Consider the following 17,852-nt stretch of genomic DNA (forward strand, 5'->3'; position numbering starts at 1 on the left):
ATACTCATTAGTCAACAGAGCCAAATATCAACAGCACAATGATTGAAATTTCTTTGGAGCGCCAAATTTTTGAAACTTCAACTTCTTCTAATGCCACTTCTTCAAAACAGACTCGCCCAGGCCGTGGTATTTTGTGGAAGAACCACCACACTCAAGGGGCCAAAGAGCCGCATGTGGTTCTCGAGCCGTAGTTTGCAGACCACGGGCCTAAGCGAAAGGCAATATCAGTTGTGAAACGGTCTAAAGTTCAGTTCCCAGGGGAAGAGGTATTGATTCAATTATTTGATCAGTCCTAACAATCAGTTAGGATGAATCCTACTGAATTAGGGTGGGCCCTAAATCCAATGTGACTGGAGTTCTTCTAAGAGGAGAGACACACACACAGACAGACAGAGAGAAAGCCAGGTAAAACCAGAAGCAGCCTGGCCCCATCTGGTGTGGCTCAGTGGACAGAGCATCGGCCTGCGGACCAAAGGGTCCCGGGTTTGATTCCAGTCAAGGGCCCCTCGGTTGTAGGGCTCTGGTCATGGGACATGTAGGAGGCAACCAATCAATGTGTTTCTCTCACATCGATATTTCTTTGTCTTTCCCTTTCTATCCCAACTCTCTAAAAAAATCAGACTAACTCTCTATCCCTCTCTCTTTCTCTCTGTAAAAAAATCAATAAAATATATATATTTAAAAATCAATGGAAAAATATTTGTGGTGAGGATCAAAAGACACACACACCAAAACAAAAACAAAAAACAACACACACACAAACAGGAGCAGCCTGGCCAGTGTGATCAGTTGTCTGCATCCTCCCATGACCAAGAGGTTGCGGTTCAATTCCCAGACAGGGAACAAGCCCCAGTTGAAGGCTCAATCCCATTAGGGGTGTGTAGGAGGCAGCCGATCAATGTTTCTATCTCTCTCTCTCCCTTTCCCTTCCTCTCTCAGAAATCAATAAAAACATATTTTTTAATTTAAAAAACAGCCCTAACTGGTTTGGCTCAGTGGATAGAGCATCAGTCTGTGGACTGAAAGGTCCCAGGTTTGATTCCGGTCAAGCAGGCACATCCCCAGTGAGGGGTGTGCAGGAGGCGGCTGATCAATGTTTCTCTCCCATCGATGTTTCTGACTCTCTATCCCTCTCCCTTCCTCTCTGTAAAAAAATCAATAAAATATATATTTTTTAAAAACAACACACCTCATGATAAAAATAAATAAAAATAAAAAAACAGCCTCGAGGTCTCACTCAGGCCACTGCTCAGTCGTCAGGTGCGGCTGGGCTGGGCCCTGAGATGCTGTCCCTTTAAATGAGCTTTGCAGTTCGGGGCCTAGGGTGGGCATGTGTAGTCCCTCCTCCCCTGCTCCCTGCTCTGTCTGGAGACTCATTCCAGGGGCTTTGGCCGGGGAAAGGCCTAGGCTCTGCCCCCTTAGACCGAGACCAGCACAGGCATCAGCCTCAGGATCTGCCCAACACGGACCGGCATTACTGGTGTTTGGAGCAGCTGGGGCTGGGGCTGGGGGCTGTCACCCCAGCCTCTGCTCAGAACAAAGGCAGGGAGGACTCGGGGAACGTCCCAGGCCCAAGAGGCCCAGCTCCCCGCTCCAGGCTGTTAGGGGCTGAGAATGGGGTTTCTCTTTTGCATTGAGCACCTACTATGTGCCAGGCACAGACTGGGAAAGTTCTCTCCGGGGCCCTGACATTTCAGACTTAAAGAATGAAGAGGAGCCAAGATTCCAGGGAAGAGTCAGCAGGAGGCAGTCTGACTGGTCAGGTTCAGTGGCTGAGCATCAACCTATGAACCAGGAGGTCATGGTTCGATTCCCAGTCAGGGCATGAGGCAGACAGAGGAGCTGGGACCAGTGGCTGGAGCAGGGAGTCGGGGGAAAGGCTAATTAACAGCCCCCCAAAATGCCCACTTTCTAATCCCGGCCCCCTGTGTCACCCTAGGTGGCAACAAAAGGACTTGGCAGAGGTGACGGGAAGGAGCCTGAGGTGGGAGGTCATCCTGGATCACCGGGCAGCCCTCGATGCCATCACAGGGGCCCTCCTGGAGGGAGGGAGGCAGAGGGAGGTCTGAGGCACGCTGAGCTGAGCTGGCGCCCGGCCACGCAGGCCACTGGGGGTGGAGTGATGCAGCCACCAGGAACTAAGGCACAGGACTCTCCCCAGAACCTCCCAGGGACTGTGCCCCAAACTCCCACCCCCCCCCACCCCCTCACACACACCCGAGGTTAGCCCTGTGGTACTGAGTGTGGACTTCCGGCCTCCAGACCTGGGAGAGCTCTGTTGTCTGAAGGCGGCAAGTTTTGTTCCGGCAGCTTGTTCCACAGCAGCCACCGCAGGACAGCAGGGGAGAGGCTGGGAGGGGCTGCAGAGCCAGGTCAGGGCGCCGGGGACTGGAAGGAGTTGGGATTTTGTTTCTGGTGTGCCGCCCCGCACCCCTTCTCTCCGCTCCTCCTCCTTTCTTCCTCTCATGTGCCCCAATCCTCCGCACTCCCTTTTCTTTCTTTTTTTTTAAAAAAAAAATATATTTTATTGATTTTTTACAGAGAGGAATGGAGAGGGATAAAGAATTAGAAACATTGACGAGAGAGAAACATCGACCAGCTGCCTCCTGCACACCCCCCCCCCCCCCCCACACACACACACACTGGGGATGTGCCTACAACCAAGGTACATGCCCTTGACCGGAATGAACCTGGGACCCTTCAGTCCACAAGCTGATGCTCTATCCACTGAGCCAAACTGGTTTCGGCTCTGCACCCCCTTTTCAAATCATTCAACTTATTGTCAGCAATCATCAGCCTTGAAACTGTAAACACATTTCTTTTAAAAATATATATATATATATTTTTTGATTTCAGACAAGGGAGAGGGCAAGAGAGAAAGAAGCAACAATGATGGGAGAGAGTCACTGATTGTTGCCTCTTGCACCCCCCACGCTGGGGACCGAGCCTGAACCCCAGGCATGTGCCCTGACTGGGAATTAAACCTTGACCTCCTGGTTCGTAGGTCAATGCTCAACCCCTGAGCCACGCTGGCCGGGCTTTTGCAAATATTTTAAAATGTTTTTACAGTTTCACCCAGCCAGTGAGGCACTGGGCACTGGGCACTGGGCACTGGGCAGAAGCCTGCCCGCCCAGCTCCTGGCTGTCAGCACGTCGCCCAGCAGGACTGACGCGAACTCTGACGGCTGATAAAGCCCCACGGCCTGTCCGTCTGGAGCCTGAGGCTCTGGGCCTGATAAGTCCGGCCTGTCAGCGCCGTGTCCACACCTGCTGCTGGCCAGCCGCAGAGCCCACCCTGGCTGGGCCTGTGCTTCCTGCCAACGGTTCACAGCCAGGCCTGGGCCGCCATGCCTAGGCCGAACCACAGTCACCTTGGGATGCCCTCCGGGGGCCAGGCCTGAAGCAGCAGGATCGAGGCCAGTTCATGCAGGAGGCGGAGTGGGACCCCAGAGCTGTTCAGGCTGCTGCTTCCAGATCCATCTGTGTGGGGTTCTGGTCACACTCGAGACTCACAGTATCTGGCCCTTCCTAGGGCAGCCAGCTGAGCCGGGGGAGACCTTGACCCTGGGAGATACCTGGCACTGTCTGGGGCGTGGCTGGCATCATGATTAGGGAGGGCAGCTGCCTGCCGCTGGTAGGTAGAGCCAGGGGTATCGTTAAACATGTTACGTGCACAGGACACCCCCGGACAGAGGATGATCGGCCCCCTGTGTCCACGTTGCCGACGGAGGGAACTCTGAGTTGGAAGGCACGGGAGCTAGCCCGGGAAAGGGGCCTCTGATGCCTCGCCCAGGGAGGAGAAGCCAAGTCTAAGCCCGGGAGCCTGGGCCTGGACCGGGGCAGGCATAGCGCACCCTCGGGAACCGAAGGCCAGGCCTGCGCTGCCCGGCCCGGCCTGCAGACACCCACCGGGCCCGGTGCCTCCTGCCCTGTGGCCTCTTATCCTGGGAACGTCATAGGAAACAGCGGCTGCTTTCCCAAGCACCAGTTACACGAGCTGGGCACTGTGCCACGCGGGCTTATTCCTTATAGTGTTTCTACACAGCAACTCCAACGAAGGGATTGTCGCCAAGCCCATGTTACAGATAAGAAAACCGAGGCCTGCCCTGGCCGGTTTGGCTCAGTGGAGAGGGCATCAGCCTGTGGACTGAAGGGTCCCGGGTTTGATCCTGGTCAAGAGCACAAGCCCAGGTTATGGGCTAGATCCCCAGGGGTATGTGTGCAGGAGGCAGGCGATCAATGTTTCTCTCTCATCATTGACATTTCGCTCTTTCCCTCTCCCTTCAAGTCTGAAGGCAATAAAAATATATTTTAAAAGATAGAAGGAGCCCTAGCCGGTTTGGCTGGGTGGATAGAGCGTCGGCCTGCGAACTGAAAGGTCCCAGGTTCGATTCCGGTCAAGGGCACTGAGAGAAGCCGCCTCTTGTCTTCACCAGCAGAGAGATGTGGACAAGGAACCCGGAAGGCTGGTGACCCTTGAGCTCTGGCAAAGGTCAGGGCTGCACACCCACTGTTTAGACCAGACAATGGTAGCTGAAGCAATTTCCCCACCTGAGAGGTCCCAGGTTCGATTCCGGTCAAGGGCACATCCCCGGTGGGGGGTGTGCAGGAGGCAGCTGGTCAATGTTTCTCTCTCATCAACGTTTCTAGCTCTCTATCTCTCTCTCTTCCTCTCTGTAAAAAAATCAATAAAAATATATTTAAAAAAGAAAGAAAGAAAAAGATAGCCTGCCTGCTACTGGAAATTGCCTGCCTGAGAGCTATAAGTGTGTCCCAAATTGAATACAAGGATGGCAAGGCCTGAGCCCAAGCAGAGTCCTTCCTCTTGAACTGGGCTCCCGCCTGGTCCCCCCATATTTCCAAATTATTATTTCTTGTCTCGTCTCTCTCATTTGCATGTGGCCCCTCTTCCAGAGCCCGAACCCTGAACCAGCTGGGATGTGGAGGAGTCACAGGGCACATGCCCGGGTTGCGGGCTCAGTCCCCAGTGGGGGACTGGCAGGGGGCAGCCAATCCATGGTTCTCTCTCATCATGGATGTTTCTATCCCTTTCTCCCTCTTTCTTCCTCTCTGAAATCAATAAAAAATATATTTTAAAAAAAATTTAAAGAAAAATGAGGTCGAGCACTATTACCTGACTTCCCAAGGGCTCTGTTAGGGTCATGTTGAAGCCCCAAACTGCAGAACCTCAGACGAGCTAACTTAGAGACAGGGCCTCTACAGAGATCATCAGATTTAAGGAGGTCATTCGGGTGGATCCTAATCCACTAGGACTGGTGTCCTTATAGGAAGGGGAATTTGGACACTTGTCCTAACAGGATGGCAGAGCCCAGGGCGGTGCGCCCACAAGCCAAGGGCTCCGAGGGTGCCTCTGAGCCACCAGAGGCTGAGAGAGGGGCACCGTCTCCCTCTCAGCCCGAAGGACAGACCCTGGACACCATGTGCTTGGAATTCTAGCCCCAGGACTGTGAGGCCAGACATCTCAGCCATTTAAGTGCCCGGTGTGTGGCCATTCGTACACCAGCCCCACAGACAAATCGCTGCCTAGGAGGGGTGGGCTCTGGGGGGCACACCGGCCTGTCCAACTCCAGCTTCGGACCACGTTCCAAATACTCCCTCTGGGGCAGCTGCCCTGCAGGTGACAAGTCCCCGGAGGTAGGACTTCCGCTTCCAGAAGCTTCGTTTGGTGGCTGCCCAGGACACCTCAATACTGCTCTCACTACCACAGAGAGTCAGTATAAGCATGCCCCATCCCTGGCTGTGTGGTGGGATGATATTTTTTAAAATATTTTTTTTGTTGATTTCATGTGAAATGGTTGTAACGATTGTGTGCCCCCGTAGGGTTCTCGTGAAGGTGAAGAGATCATGGCTGCAAACTGCTCGGCACATTGTCCCTCAGGACGAGCTGCTGCTGTGACTGTTACTACTATGATGACTCTGTTCAGCCCCATTAATGTCAGCTCCGGTCCCCTCTGACGTTTTCAGCACCTGCCCTGTCCCTCAGAGCTGGGGCTCCGGGGACCTTGGAGAGTCCGCGTAGGGATGCGACCCCCTCTCCCCCCTCCCCACACACACTCGTCTTCACCACCCCTGAGGAAGTCACACGGGTGGCCACTCTCAGACCGTGTGAAGTGCTGTCAGCAGCCCTGCCACGTTCCTGGGATGCTTCAGCTGCCCGTGCATGCGCCTCGGCTGCCATCACTCAGCTAACGTGCGCCCACCCACTGCCATCGCGCAGGGTAACCTTTACCCCAATCCTGGCAGGCACCGCTAACCACACCCAGAGCTACTGCCACCATCGCACCAGCCTCTGTCCCCAGATGGAGCCTGCTTCCCTCCGGGCGGGAGACCAGACAAGCTCTCAGAGCAGACAGAGGGCAGCCCAGACGTTTCCTGAGCGACCCTGCAGGCGTCCTGCTTCTGAGAGGCAAGCCGGCCTTCCTCCGTCCTGGGGCTCGGCAAGCGTCTGCCACCCCTGACCAGGAGCCGGCTCTTCGGGGCAAAGGGGACCCCAATGCCGCTGCCCCGGGGGAGTCTGCAGTCATGAAGGGCGGAAAGGCCGGTCCAGCTGTTGTTGTTGTTGTATTTTGCTTTGTTGTCTGCTCATTACCAAGGCCAGATCTCACCACATTTCCCACCAAAACTGAGAAATAAGCGAGAGAAGAAGAGCAAAGGAGAAAGTTCTCAGCCGCATGATAAAACCCTGGAGTGCCGGCTACGGAAGGGGTGGGAGATGACTGGCCTTCTCTTTTCTGGAATTTTCTATTTATTTATTTATTTATTTATTTATTTATTTATTTATTTAACAAAAAAAAGTAGCACATATTCATAGTAGTAAGAAGAAAATCAAGCCCAGCAGGCGTGGCTCAGTGGTTGAACGTGGACCTATGAACCAGAAGGTCACAGTTCGACTCCTGGTCAGGGCACGTGCCAGGTTGCGATCTTGGTTTCCAGTAGGGGGTGTGCAGGAGGCAGCCGGTCAATGATTCTCTTTCATTGTTGATGTTTCTATCTCTTTCTCTCTCCCTTCCTGTCTGAAATCAATAAAAATATATTTTTAAACAACAACAAAGTAAATCAAACTTTTGAACCAGGTGCACCCACCTGGAGCCCCACCCTCGATCCTGCTCCCCTCAGCGCCGGCCACTGGCCCCGTCCTCACAGCCCCTCCATGGCCTGCCCATACCCACACCCAGGGCGCAGGTCTGCCTGATTGTATGTCAGTAATTTGCATATTCCTACTCTTTTATTAAATTATGAAGCCATGGCCAGTTTTGCTCAGTGGATAGAGCATCAGCCTGTGGACTGAAAGGTCCCAGGTTCGATTCTGTCAAGGGCATGTACCTTGATTGCAGGCACATCCCCAGTGGGGGGTGTGCAGGAGGCAGCTGGTCGATGTTTCTCTCTCATCAATCTTTCTGGATCTCTATCCCTCTCTCTTCCTCTCTGTAAAAAATCAATAAAAAAATATATATATATTTTAAATTAAGCTGTTTGGTTGCTAGATTCCTAAATAATCTTAAGGATAATCATCCTATGTGAGCATATATTGACCTAGCAGCATAGTCTGTCACATGAAGTCCAGACCAGGATGCTTCTGAGTGTGAGATGGGCATGTTAGGAGCCAGGAGATGGACAGCAGCCGGGACTGCCAGGCAGGGGTGACGGGAGAGAGCTAGCCGACGCGGAGGGGGACGGAGCTGCTCGCGTCTTCTCTGAGGGGTTCGCCTGTTTTCTAAGCACGCGATGGACGCTCCGGGTGGTGGGGCACCCCGGGCCAGGATTGAGCCCTCTGCATCATCGGTCCCCACAACCAGGGAACTCCCCGAAGACCACCTGGGGCTCAGGGGCCATGTGGGGGAAGACCGCACATCCTCTTCCCGGTGGCTCTCTCCCGTGTTTGCCTCCTGCTGTCCACGCCAGCTCTGCGAGGCCCGGGCCCCGGGCCGCATGGCCAGGCCGGGGGACCGCGTTGGCCCGGAAGCGGGGAGACACCCCTGCGTGTGACCACGTGGACACTGCCCCGGGCCCTGTTCTGCATGCCCCCTCCTCCCGTCCCCCTCCCACCTGCCCTGGTGGCCAGTCCCTCTCTGCCCTGGTGGAACTGGTGTAAGAGGAAAGGCAAGTGACAAAGTCTCAGACCCCCGGCCAGGGCCTGGCATGGGGAGAGGACCCAGCTCTGAGCACGAGCACAGGGCTGAGACCTCCCGCCCTCACCCAGGAAGTGGGTGTCATAGGACTTCCCCAGCTCCCTGGGGGCCACAGCCCTGAGGTGGGGTTAAGGTCTAGGGACAGCGGAGGAGATAGGGAAGTCCAGTGATAGGGTCTTCCGTGGCCCTGGGGGACAAGGCCCCACTGCGCTGGGACACCCTGCCCCTCACAGGCTCACACCCAGGCCCCACCCTGGCAGCACCAGGCTTCGTGGTGGCTGATGCTTGTTTTTCTGTTTTGTGTTTTAATCTTTATTGTTAAAAGTATTACATATGTCCCCTTCCCCTCCTCATTGGCCCCTTCTAGCCCTCCCCACCCCCATGCCTTCACCACCCTATTGTCTGTGTCCATAGGTTTATGCATATAAAGGTGGTCCATTCTTGTGAGCCCCCTGCCCCACCACACACACATTCACACACACATTCACATACACTCACACACACACATACACATACACACTCACACACACATGCCCCCACACACACTCACACACACACATACTCACACACATACACATACACACACACTCACACACACATACCCACACACACACTCACATACACACATACTCACACACACACACACACACACACACACACACGAGCAAAAAGCATGAGAGGCAAAGGCAAAGGTGTGGTCAAAAAGGGAAGCGGCCATGACTGGTTTGGCTCAGTGGATAGAGCATCAGCCTGCGGACTGAAAGGTCCCAGGTTCGATTTCGGTCAAGGGCATGTACCTTGGTTGCGGGCACACCTTCAGTGGAGGGGGTGCAGGAGGCAGCTGATCGATGTTTCTCTCTCATCGATGTTTCTAACTCTTCCTCTTTGTAAAAAATCAATTAAAAATATTTTTTAAAGGGAAGCTCAGCAGACAGGAGGTCAGACAGCGCCGGGCATGGGCCCTTCCCTTCCTGCCCGCTTGGCACAGGAGGCGGTGGGCACCAGCTCCAGACCCTGCAGGCGGGCGGCCGGGCCCGTGACCCCGGCCCTCGTGGCCCCTCCGGCCCGCAGGCTGACCTCACTGCCCAGGCCCGCGGAGCCCTTCCTGGGGCCACATTCCCCGCTGAAGAGCCCCTCTCCAGGCCTCCGATGGCGCCGTGTCTTTTTAGGAACCAAGGGGCTAATTTTAGTGCCCCGGCCTGCGACACCTTCTCGAAATAGCTCCCTGTTTTCCCTCTCGTCCTGCCCCTCGGAGAAGGTGAACCCCCTGCGTCCCCGTGATCCGAGGCGGAGAGCACAGGCCCAGGCCTTGTACGGGTCTGGGCGGAGGGCCCGTGTCCCTGCCGTGGCTTCCGTGTCCCTGCCGTGGCTTCCGTGTCCCTGCCGTGGCTTCCGTGTCCCTGCCATGGCTTCCGTGTCCCTGCCGTGGCTTCCGTGTCCCTGCCGTGGCTTCCGGGTGACCAGACTCACCTGGGGAGCGGGCGGCTCGCAGGGCCCGCCATGCGGGTCCCCCCGCACCGCAGCAGCCAGTGCTCCTCCTGCCTCCTCCCTGTCAGTCAGCCACACTCAGCCGTGGCCCCGGCTCCTGTGGCCTAACGTCAGGTCCCCACCCTCCGGAGACCACGTCTAACCCGTGGGAATCATGGATCAACCGCCGCCTGGACCCAGGGAGCCTCTATGTCCTGTGCCGCCGACTCTGTGCCACTTTTGTGTCAATAATAACAATTGCTGCCTGGCCCGAGTGGCTCTGTGGTTGAGCGTTGATGTTTCTGTCTCTCTCCCTCTCCCTTCCTCTCTGAGATATATATATATATATATATATATATATATATATATATATATATATATATATATATATATATTTTTTTTTTTTTATTGATTTTTTACAGAGAGGAAGGAAGAGAGATAGTCAGAAACATTGACGAGAGAAAAACATTGGTCAGCTGCCTCCTGCACACCCCCCACTGGGGATGTGCCCACAACCAAGGTACATGCCTGTGCCAGGAATCGAACCTGGGACCTTTCAGTCCACAGGCCGACGCTCTATCCACTGAGCCAAACCTGTTTCGGTACTAAAAATATATTTAAAAAAGAAAGAACAGCCGGGACCGGTTTGGCTCAATGGATAGAGCGTCGGCTTGGGGACTGAAGGGTCCAGTGTTTGATTCCGGTCAAGGGCATGTACCTTGGTTGCGGGCACATCCCCAGTAGGGGGTGTGCAAGAGGCAGCTGATCGATGACTCTCATCGATGTTCCTAACTCTCTCTCTCCCTTCCTCTCTGTATAAAATCAATAAAATATATTTTTTTAAAAAAGAAAGAAAGAAAGAAAGAAAGAAAGAAAGAAAGAAAGAAAGAAGAAAGAACAATAATAATAATTGCTAAGCCTTTTCTGAGCACTCACTGCGTCACCGAGTGCTTCCGGGGCATGCTTTCATTAAACCTTCTGTGACTGTCCCCAAGGTTGTGAAGGCACCAGAACTGGGGTTTGACCTCAGTGAACGGACCCCCAACCTTGGCCTCATTGCTCACCGGGTGCCCCACACGCCCATCCTCTTGGCAGCCTCTCTCCACCCCCTGCCCCCTCCGAGCACTCCACTCAGGGCCTTCTCTGCTTCCCAGGAGCAGGCCGGGCAGCCTGCCGGCCTGAGGCTCGGAGCACTGCTGGCGGGAGGACACACCAGCTCTGGAGCTCTGAGTTCCGGCGGCTTCCCCCGAAGGAGGCTGCAGCCCCCGAGGTTGAGGGTCCCAGAGGGCCATGTGGGGGCCACACCTAGTCAGAGAGGGAGGCCCAGTGACACAGCCGGCGTGTGCCTCTGGGATGGGGAGGCTCCGCCAGCAGCCCTCCCTTCCCTGAGAGGCAGGAAGCTGTCGTAAGGGGCTGCCATCTGAGTCCAGGAGTCGTGAGGCAGCAGCTCCCCCCCGCCCCCCGACCCAGCACACTGCCCACGGGGCCGGTTGATCTGCTGGGAAATGGACCAGCCACAGAGGAGAAAAGCCAGACGGGGCCTGCCCGGGCCTCCTCCTGCGGCAGTCACAGCCCAAACCCCAAACCCCAAACCCCAAACCCCACACCCAGGGGCTCCCAGGGGGGACCCCCGGAGGCCCCTGCCCTGCAACCTGGGGGTCTGATCATGTGACCAGGCTCTCCAGAGACCAGGTGGGATCTGATCATGTGACCAGGCTTTGCAGAGACCAGGTGGGGTCGGAGAAAGGCAGAGGTGGCGCTATGGGGCAGGGTGTGGTCGCACTGGGTCAGCCAGAGCCCAGCACTGAGTCAGGATCTCAGGAAGCTCCTCCAAACCCCAAAAGGTTTTAAGTTGTCTCTATTCATCCAAGCTCCTTGCCTGCCAGGGCAGGAAAGAGGCACGTACTGTCTGAGTGAACAGAGAGCCTCCCTTCCCCCAGAGCCAGAGCCGGCAGCTTCCTTTTATTTTTTAAATTTATTTTTATTGACCTCAGAGAGAGGAAGGGAGAGAGCGCTGGAAATGTCACTGGTGAGAGAGAATCATGGATCGGCTGCTTCCTGCACGCCCGCTACTGGGGCTCAAGCCCGCAACCTGGGCATGTGCCCCGACCGGGACTTGAACCCTGACCTCCTGGTTCACGGGTCAACGTCAACCACTGAGCCACACCAGCTGCGCACCAGCAGCTTTCTTAAATGTCGCCAACCTCCAGTCAGTGCTGGGTGCCAGGCGCGTGGGCACACACGGGGCTGGGGGAGCGGCGGTAAGGGGGGGCTGTCGCCCCGCCAGAGGGTGCTAAGCCTTGAGATGACCAGAGGGAGGAGGACAATACTGTGACACACGCATTACAAACCCAGACACGCAGGGGCCGGACGGCTGGTGTAAGGAGTGGAGCCACCACGTCCTACGTGTGGGGACGGCACAGGCCATGCAGAGGCCGGGGGACGTGGAGAACCTTGTCTGAGGGGAGCCCAGCCTGCCTGCCTGCTGTCCGGGGGGAAGGCACTTGTATTGTCAGATGCAGAAGTAAGTTCAAAATCTCCGTAAAAATCTGATTTTCAAATCTGGGTCAATTTTTTTTTTTTTTTTTTTTTTTTTTTTTTTTTTTTTTTTTTACTGCCACCAAGAGTTTCTAACAAAATGTGCCTGCAGCCAGGACCGGTTTGGCTCAGTGGATAGAGCATCGGTCTGCCGACTGAAGGGTCCCAGGTTCAATTCCTGTCAAGGGCATGTACCTTGGTTGCAGGCACATCCCTAGTAGGGAGCGTGCAAGAGGCAGCTGATTGATGTTTCTCTCTCATCGGTATTTCTCTCTATCCCTCTCTCTTCCTCTCTGTAAAAAATCAATTAAAAAAAAAAGTTTAAAAAACAAACAAACAAAAAACACAAGTGCATCGTCTTGTATAATTGTCACCCTGAGCCTGTGAGCAGATGGGGCGGGTCTGCTATGCCCATCTGACAGATGAGGAAGACTGAGACCCAGAAGAGGGAAGCACTGTGACGTGTCTCACAGCAGTGGGAGAGCACGATTTCAACTTGTGTCTCTCTGACTCCAAAGAGGGGTGTTCGTTCCCCTCAGCTCTGCCAGAGCTGTGTGGGGAGGGGCAGGGCCGCTGCCTCAGACGCGGGGACCATTCCGTTACCTGAGCCCCCGGCTCCCGCTCTCAGCCCCCTGAGAGACGCGGAGGGCGGCGATAAGGGTGCCGAGGTGCTGATGGGCCATGTGACGCCGAGATGTTTGCAGCTTCACGGACCGCGCCACCCTCCCGGGGTCTGGCCCGGGCGGAATGCAGAAAAGCAGGGTCAGGTGATGGACAGGGTGTCGGTGACGGACAGATTCCAGTGTCAATCCCGGGAGCTCCGGGCTGAGTCCTGCCCCGTCCCCGAGGCCTCCTCCCCATCCCTGGCCGCCTGTGTCTCACCCCCTCTGGCTCCTCACCCTCTGCAGGGTCCTCACACCCTGTCTGCCTCTCGGGGTCTCGCGGCCCCGCGTTCCGAGATGCCCGGTGTGGGGAGGCCGCCCGCACGCCTCCCACTGGACCCCTCGGTCCTGTGGGCAGAGGCGAACTGGTCTGCTGTGGATCCTGCCTCTGAGGCCAGCGGCATTGCTGGTCCCTAAAGGAGGCCCAAGAGAAGCCACTTGGGACCAAAGACACCCCCACCAGTGTAGGTCACCCACAGAGGAGGCTCCACCTCTGAACACCCAGGTCACACACTGTGGAAGCACCTGCCTAGTTTGTAAATAAAGTAGAATGTTTCCTCTAGCCCCGTTGTGAAAGAAGCAAGGGGTATTTGAAAATCCGGGTGATGTGCCCAAGTGGGCGGGAGGAGAGACTAAGGTGGCTGTTAGTGAGACTTTGCTCGCCCCACCCTAGTTCCCTCTTACCAGGAGCCTGGTTCTATCTTTGCTCAGGGAGTAAAAACTACAGCCCCTTGCTGGGCTCAATCTGCCTCCCAGGCCGCAAACTGCTACAGAGCATGTGGGGGAGGGAACCAACTCACGGACCCCTGCATGACTTGGTGCTTTTACATGATGGCTCCTTTAATCCTGATGCTGACCTGGCGTTAGGCATCAGTACCCCATTTCACTAGTGAGTAAACTGAGGCTCAGAGAGATGTGGCAACTCGCCTGCAGTCACACAGGCCTCCACAGGCAGGGCTTGGATTGGAACTGAGGACTGTGTAACTGCAAGGTCTACCTTTCCAATGCCCCGGAACCATTCTAAGGAGACAAAGTGAGGTTGGCTTTGACCACCATGCAGCCAATCCCAGACAGAAGGGGGACAGGCCCTCCTTCACAGGCTAGAAATGCCCACACAGGAACAAAATCTTTCTCGGAGTTCCCCTGCCTCACCTGCTGGCCTCAGGCCGAGCCACTGCCCAGTCTGGCCCACCTGCTCCTTCTCAAAGCGAGGACCCAGCAGCCAATGTCACCCAGGTGAAGAGCAGGCCTCTAGCGTCACCTGCTGGAGATACAGTAACAGCGTCTCCAGTGGCACCCGCATCTCCCAAGTGCGTTGTCCCTGCCCACTGAGGAGACTGGGGTGAGACAGACTAAAGGCAGGAAGAGGGGCCAGAAGTTTAGCTCCTACACTTGAGCCTATAAACAGGTATGGGTATCGCTCCTGCCAGAACCTTAGAAATGTGCAGCTGGAAGGCTCAAAGCAGGAGCCAGACCTCACAAGGATGGATGGATGGATGGATGGATGCTACACTTGATCTTAACCAAAAGGCTGAGAAGTAATGGATGAATGGATGGGTGGATGGGTAAATGGGTGGATGGATGGATGAATGGATGGATGCTATACTTCCTCTTAGCCAAAGGCTGAGAAGTGGTGGATGGATGGTTCGATGGATGAATAGATAGATGGATGGGTGGTTGGATTGGATGGATGAAAAGATGGATAGGTGAGTGACTGGATGGATGGGTAGAAGAGTGGATAGGTGGATGAGTAGATGGATGGGTGGATGGATTGAAAGGATGGATAGATGGATAGGTGGATGACTGGATGGATGGGTGGATGGGTGAATAGATGGATAGATAGGTAGGTAGAGGCATGTCTATTGCTGAGGACCAGGCTAGGAGGAAGATTAGCTAATTGCTGTAGCATAAAAGCAAAACAATCCTACATAATAAAAGTCTAATATGCTAAGTGTCTGACAGTTCATTTTGTTTGACTAATCGCTATGACAAGCACTGACCACCAGGGGGCAGACTCTCTGACAGTTGGGTTAGCTTGCTTCTGGGGTGCAGCTGATAGGGACTGGGTGATACAGGCCAGACAAATCCTGGAGCCTTCCTGCAGTCCCTCCCCAGCCCTGATTGGGCACCAGTGGGGTCCCTCAGCCTGGCCTGCACTCTCTTGCAATCTGGAACCCCTCAAGGGACATTGGAGAGCCAGTTTCCGCCTGATCCCGTAGGCCAGGCTGAGGGACCACACAAGTGTATGAGTTTGTGCACTGGGCCTCTAGATTTCTATAATTTTCTGAAAACTGGCCTGGCTGTTTGAGCCCCAGAGGGCCAGCTAGGACCTCCTGGCATTCCTCTTTCTGATCAGCCCAACGTTTTCATATCAATCAGGACCATTGGTGGGACTGTGCTCACTGTCACTATAAACCTCCCCTCGCTCCCCTCTCCCAACCAAACTGCCCACAGACTCCACCGAGGGGGCCTGGGGTGATGCTGGCTCCGGGAACCTGGGAGAAGGGGGCAGCAGGGCCCTAAAGAATGTCCCTCATCCTGACTTTTCCCCCTCATAGTAGATATTTCTTCCTCCAAATGTCACGTGTTCCCCTGACCTCTAAACTACCAGCCATCAGCTCTGCAGGCCTCATTAAATTCGCGTTTGTCATTGTTGTATCTTATATTGTCTGACATTACATATATTGAACAACAGCTTTTCCAACGTTTCACGGGGTTGTCCGGGGGTGTAAGGCTCACCAAGGGGCTGGGCTTACAGCAGGTGCACATGAATTCCAGCTGTGGCCCTGAACCAGGCAGCCTGCAGGATGCATCCCGACTACAGGTGTGCTTGGTCTTGTTTTTTAGTTTTGAATTAATTCTCAACAAGTAAAAAGCTGGACGTTTTAAGTAAAACCCCAGATTTCTGGCTCCTTTAGCAACCCGGTGTCCCTCTCTGCATGGCCCCCCTCTGCGGGAGTCGATGGCAGGTGCGCCCTCTGCAGGACACGTGGGGTTGGAACTCCTGGTCCAGGCTTTCCCTACCTCCCTCCTCCTCCCTCCCATCTTGTCTGAAGAGCAGGGGGTATTTCTGAGGTCCTGTTCCAGTAGTCTTAGTTATCATAGGTCTGGAGTGGGTGGAGCATCCCTAAGGGGAACCCAGGAGTGCTTTGGTTAATCCAGGGACCACGCACTGTTTTAAACACTGATCTGGTGACGCTACTCTCTTTTAAAGGATTTTTAAAATATATATTCTTATTGATTTTAGAGAGGAAGGAAGAGGGAGAGAGGAATAGAAACATCCATGATGAGCGAGAATCATGGATCAGCTGCCTCCTGCAAGTCCCCCACTGGGGATGGAGCCCACAACCTGGGCATGATCCCTTGGCCAGAATCGAACCTGGGACCTTTCAGTTCTCAGGCCGACGCTCTATCCACTGAGCCAAACCGGCTAGAGCACGCTATTCTCTTTTAAAGCTCTGCTATGCCTCCCTTTTCCTTCTAGGTAAACCCAAGCTCCTAGCTTGGTCCTGAGACCATTAGTACTAAGACTTTCCCTTTCAGCACTGTGCCTCCCTGCTGTGGATCCTTTCCTGCTCTGCCCAGCTGTCAGAGAGCATTCTGTGATCATTGCTGACCACACACACTTGCGCCCCCCCACCTCCCCACCCCCAGCACATAGCATGCTCCTTGAAGGTGACATGTCAGGGATCTGCTCCGCCCCTGAAGCCCAGCACAGGGTTTAGAACGGTGCCCAATGCGTTTTTGTTTAATGAAGAAAATTCTGTGCATGTTTTATGCTATTTTACAATTGTAATTATTTATTTAAGTCCCAAAGAAATTTTACTTGGAGGGCTAGTTATAAAAGAGTCAGACTTTTTCTGGTTTGGACAAGGCTCCGGTTTATAGAGTATTTCTTAAATCTGGCTTCCGCTCTGCCCCCTGGTGGTAGTCCCCGTTGCAGCACCACAACGAAAGAACTATTTAAGGTATTTCCGGAAACCGGCTGCGGTTCATTTGCATATCCACAATGCATTGCACGTGAAACGGAACAATTTCCAACGTAGAAAAAAGACTAGATTCTCTTATTTTCTTTGAGCTATTCTTCCCACAAAATGAGACTTTCCTCACGGAATTGTCTGGGGAGGGAGAGAAGTCGTTAGCTCTTCCCGGTAAATAACCACCATTACAGATTTAGGGGTAACAGATACCCGAGAAATGTGGGCTGTAGTTGTTGAGCATACTCTGGTTTCTCTTCAGATCGCATAAATCTTTCGCCTTTTACTAAAGATTTCCGTGGAGAGGAACAATTCTGAGTTTTGTGCCAATTTTTTGAGGCCTTGTGTCTGCAAGGCTACCCAATGGTGTTAAAAAGTAGACCTTGTATTTTGCAAATAGTTATGTGGCTCATCTACAAGAACTTAGCTGATGATTGGGTGCAAAATCGCTTAGTGAGCCTGGGTAGAGCTTACAGACTGATGATGCAACGGGCAGTGGGTGGTGCCCCGCTCCGACATTTGCTAAATACAGAAGCTGTTGCGCCGACCTTAGACAAAACTTCTTACATTTATCTGAAGATGATTCGTGGGCACATCTAGCCACAAGCATTTTTCACGGAGGGAAATACCGGTTGAGTCCCAGTACCTTTCCAACTCTGTTAAGTGTTGCACGTATTGTCAGTTTTGACAGCTTTTTAAATAGTAATTATTTAGGTTTTTCTATAACATGTTATAATGATAACTGGTATTGTTGTTTTTCTGATCATGTGATTCAGCCTTAAAACTAGAACTGGATTTTTTTTTTTTTTTATCATTTGTTAAAAACAGGAACGAGAAAGACATTTGATGATGTTTATAATATATGTGATAAAACTCAGGGCGGGAAGTCAATTTTTTTCCCCACCAATCCTATTAGCCAGAAGTTAGTTTCTTTCTTTTTCTTTTCTTTTTTTAAATATATTTAATTGAATTTTTATAGAGAGGAAGAGAGAGGGATAGAGAGTTAGAAACATTGATGAGAGAGAATCATTGATTAGCTGCCTCTTGCACACCCCCTA

At 53.6% G+C, this 17,852-nt stretch overlaps 1 long non-coding RNA gene and 1 other non-coding gene across 2 annotated transcripts; one reads left to right on the forward strand and one right to left on the reverse strand.

Annotated features, from left to right (window-relative positions):
- Positions 1 to 342: 342 nt before the first annotated feature.
- Positions 343 to 17,169, reverse strand: LOC123651086. The gene is made up of 4 exons (XR_006739566.1): positions 17,041 to 17,169; positions 15,212 to 15,219; positions 5,381 to 5,386; positions 343 to 358 (listed from the first exon to the last, which is right to left on the reverse strand). It is a non-coding gene; the product is annotated as an uncharacterized LOC123651086 (long non-coding RNA).
- Positions 17,037 to 17,152, forward strand: LOC118732089. The gene has a single exon (XR_004992045.1). It is a non-coding gene; the product is annotated as a U5 spliceosomal RNA (small nuclear RNA).
- Positions 17,170 to 17,852: the final 683 nt, after the last annotated feature.

Source organism: Pipistrellus kuhlii, unplaced genomic scaffold (genome assembly GCF_014108245.1).
Source record: "Pipistrellus kuhlii isolate mPipKuh1 unplaced genomic scaffold, mPipKuh1.p scaffold_m20_p_34, whole genome shotgun sequence".
NCBI classification, from domain to species: domain Eukaryota; kingdom Metazoa; phylum Chordata; class Mammalia; order Chiroptera; family Vespertilionidae; genus Pipistrellus; species Pipistrellus kuhlii.